The sequence below is a fragment of the Panulirus ornatus genome, chromosome 12 (genome assembly GCF_036320965.1).
Source record: "Panulirus ornatus isolate Po-2019 chromosome 12, ASM3632096v1, whole genome shotgun sequence".
NCBI classification, from domain to species: domain Eukaryota; kingdom Metazoa; phylum Arthropoda; class Malacostraca; order Decapoda; family Palinuridae; genus Panulirus; species Panulirus ornatus.
This window is the reverse complement of record NC_092235.1, coordinates 4,190,165-4,194,467: the sequence shown is the minus strand read 5'-3', so window position 1 is coordinate 4,194,467 and position 4,303 is coordinate 4,190,165. Positions and strand designations below refer to the sequence as shown.

The 4,303-nt window shown below is 41.2% G+C and overlaps 1 non-coding gene across 1 annotated transcript; it reads left to right on the top strand.

The window, feature by feature from the left end:
- Nucleotides 1-3,522: 3,522 nt before the first annotated feature.
- On the top strand, nucleotides 3,523-3,594 carry TRNAQ-CUG (transfer RNA glutamine (anticodon CUG)). The gene has a single exon. It is a non-coding gene; the product is annotated as a tRNA-Gln (tRNA).
- The last annotated feature ends 709 nt before the right edge of the window (nucleotides 3,595-4,303 follow it).

Below are 4,303 nucleotides of genomic sequence, written 5' to 3'. Positions count from 1 at the left end.
AATTGGCTAACCGAATCCTTGCGCATTGTGTAGAAAGTGATTTCTTTGAGGGTTGCTTTATGGAAGGCACGGTAGCGTCGGAAGAGTTTCATTTTTTCTTTGAAGACGAAGGAAATTATCCCCGTGAATTTATGTATTTTTGGGGGGCGGGATAATGTTCCCATTTTTGTTCTTTCTTTGTTTTTCAACGTCCCTACGTAGATATTATGTGTCATCCACTACTGGGAGAAAGCCAGACTTCCGCCAGATTAACGTAATCCTTGGCTGGGCGAAACTAAAGTTGTCTTGGTGTTGGTTCCTCAGTGATAACCCAAACACAAACACAAACACACCACCAGTGTCCACTCTTGGGCCGTGTTCTCCTGCAGCACCAACAGGAAGAAAGAACTCAGGTTCCTCACCAACTGAATCTTTTGGCACGGGGAGCGTGTGTCATCTCGACACGCCTTTTAACGCCCGTACGTGGTGCGGAGTGCAGTCGGTCTGTAACGTAGGACATGTCATGTGTTATTGGTCCCAGTCGGTCTAGAACGCTGGGCCTGACATGTGTTGGGGGACCAAGTCGGTCTTGAATAGTGGGCCTAACAGGTCTTGAGACCTGCCATTTCTCCCTGAAGGTGGGCCTGACAAGTGGGGTGGGCTGCATTTCCTCATGGATGGTGGGTCTGGTAGGGCGTGTGGGCTGCAGTGCCACTTGAGTGGGCGAGGTCACTTGGCCAGCATCAGTGGGACGGTGAGGTTTCACTTTTGCACAGCGACCGTTGACGGAAAGTGGTGTCACGTCGGCAAGAAGTGCCTTCTTGTAGGAGGCATAGCAGGGTTACTGGATGACGGCAATCCCGCGGTGGTTCTCGTACATGGATGCAGCAAGGATACTTCTCCGTGGTGGGGCTCGCTTCGTGGTTGGTGGATGTGGCCCTCCCCGCCACATGGTCACAGTGGTTGACCTATTTTACGTCAACACATTACGAGGTCAACCTTCACCAAATCCATATGGCGTTCATACCAGCTTCACCCATATTCCATTTCCTCCAATTCCACTTCTGGGTATTCCACCTCCATATCCATACAGCCAAATTCCACTCCATCCATGACTTCCACGTCCGGGTATTCCACCAATTCCACTCCATCCATCTCTTCAACGTCTGGGTGTTCCACCTCCATATCCACACAGCCAAATTCCACTCCATCCATCACTTCCACGTCTGGGTATTCCACTTCCATGTCCACACAGCCATAGCCCATGTCAAATACATGGACATATTCAAATTCCATCTCCTGGACAAAGGAGGATCGTCCTACTTCCTTGGTGAACATTATTATATTGAAGTGTTCGAGGAAAGGTTGAGGGAGCTTGCAAGGCGGAGCAGAGATGTTCACTCGACAGAGGTCACAGCTCAAATGATGCTCTCGGTCCCGGCTCCCGCCTTATATAACCTGGGAACTGATCATATCCTAGCATAGCTTAATATAGAGAAGTCTAATATAGTGAAGTCAATACTTTAATACAGTTAAGTTTATTTCTCAATAGTTTAATACATGTGCCACACAACAGTTCCTTCACCCGTACAATGTCCCATCATAGAACTCAAGGATTGTCATTATAATTCGTTTTTATCAGCAGAAATTAAAGTGACTAAAGATAAGTGGTTTAATATGTTATGTGTGTTCTCTGTCATCATAAAGATGGCCATCTACCATGATGTGTAAAGAAAACATCAATTTTGTCGAGGCTGTGGTGAAGATAAGAACACAATGATATGATAATGTGGTCATACAATGGTGTAGTCAAGATGTTGTGTTAGAACTATGTAGTGAAGATGGGAGTGTAGTGAAGAGGAGGATTTAGTGAATATATATATGGTTCTTCACGCTGAGCCATTCCATATAGATGAATATATCTATAATCTAATTGCGGTAAATTACCATATGACTTTAACGGCACCAGCCAGCAGGAAAAATGTCGGATATAGGAGTGACTGAATATTTTGTCGGGTACAGAAATAATTGAATATTTGGTACGATCGATCAAAATGCTTTTTATAGGCAAATAATTTCTGATTTTTCAAATGATTTTTTCCATCTGTTGGAACTGGTGTAAGTAATTAAAGATATGAAAACCGATGGAAAAGTTCAGTTTAACGCTTTTACGAATGTCTTGCTGCGTGTTTGGGAAGAGCAGTAAACTACAGGAATATATTGGTCTAATGTCCCCTGCTCGTCCAACAGCAGATATTGTTTGGTCTGAGACATTATTTCTGGTGGAGGTGGATTCTCTCCGGCATTGCGTAAATCTCTTCCACAAACTTGCGCCATTTTGCACAAATACAGATCCGATATGATGCATTTCCCAGCTCTGTTACGTTATGGACCCTAGTCATCCTAGCCTAACCTAGCCTAAATAAAAGGTGTGGAATAATGTGCAACATTTCTCCTTCATAACAAGTGATAATAAACCTAGGCTATACAGCAACCAGGAACGTCCATATTTGTCTAACTTCTCATATGTCTGTGTCATCTGTCTGCAAACATGTCGACCATTACCATGAGGGCAATTGCGGCTTTTGATTTTGAATATCTCATGTTTTCTCTCTGCCGTGAGATCTTCATACTTAAATGAAATGGTGGGCCGTAAGAAATATATGTCCATCGAAGGTAAAATCTATGGCTCAGTTCTATCATCAGTTTCTAAGAAAACTGAAAAGGTGAGGTGCCAACGAGATTCGAACTCGGATTGCTGGATCCAAAGTCCGGAGTGCTAACCCTTACACCATGGGACCTGATGAGAAAAGATGTGATTTCATCTAAATGTTTTACATATAATCAACCAGAGGCCATTCCTCCCTCCCTACCTGCAGGGTTCAAGGTTTTCTAGAAGGTTCTCGAAGATTCTGGGTAGGAACTGCCATTGAGAGGACGTAGTTATACGTATCATTAATGATATTATTGTTGACTTTCTGATTTAGAAAGATAGATAGATAGATAGATAGATAGATAGGTAAAAACAGGTATTAGATAGATCGATAGATACGTAATGCTGTATATGTCAACTTTCACAGAAATCATTGATATCTGCGTTATTCTGCAAGAAATACATGTACATGGATGTAGTGATAATATGGGTTAGGTATAAGACCAGTCGTGTTGAGATTGTAGTGAATGTGACCATTGACTTCAACCTTAATGATGTAGTGAAGATAAAGTTGTAGTGCAGATAAATCTTGAAGTGACTCATAAGGTTGTTGTGAGTACAAGGATGCATCGTAAATGAGTACTTCCTACCTGAAAGTCAACAATTACAAAATTGATCAAGTATAACAACATCCTCGGACAACCAACTACAAACACCAACCATAGAGTGAACCTGACTGTCATCTAACGACGACCTCTCAAAGGTAATGATCTTACCAGAATCTTCGAGAACCTTCTAGAAAACCTTGAACCCTGCAGGCAGGGAGGGAGGAATGGCCTCTGGTTGATTATATGTAAAACATTTAGATGAAATCACATCTTTTCTTATCAGGTCCCATGGTGTAAGGGTTAGCACTCTGGACTCTGGATCCAGCAATCCGAGTTCGAATCTCGGTGGGACCTCATCTTTTCAGTTTTCTTCGATACTGATGATGGCCGCATTATTCTGTACGTTATATATACATTCATATATATACATAAATATGTATATATAAACATATATATGGAATAATATGGTTTTATCAATAGCCAGAGACCATTCCTCCCTCCTTGCCTGCAGAGTTCATAGTTTTCTGGAAGGTTCTAGAAGATTCTGGTGAGATAATTGCCATTGAGAGGACAATGTTATACTTCATATATCAATGATTCTATTATTGTTGACTTTCAGATAAAGATAGATAGATAGATAGATAGATACATACATACATAGTTAGATTGATAGATTGATAGAGCGATATTTAGATCGGTATATAGATAGATAAGTTTCATCAATACTGTATCTTACGCTATCTCCTGTTGCTGGACATATGTTCAACCAGCATTGGGAAAACCTCCAGTAGACCTTAATGTAAAGCAAGATAATAACAAAACCTGCAATAAAAGAATGCGATCAACTCCCCAGTGCAGAAATATTGTGACCAGAGAGTCTTCTAGCAAGATGTCAGACGCTTCCACGGGAATCACAAACATAACATCAAATATCTGAAAGTCAACAATAACAAAACTAATGATTATAATGAAACTATAACAAGAGAAATGATACACATATGGAAAATAGTGTTCTAGATTATGCTTCTAGAAAACAGAAACATTAACGAAAATTGTGAAAAGA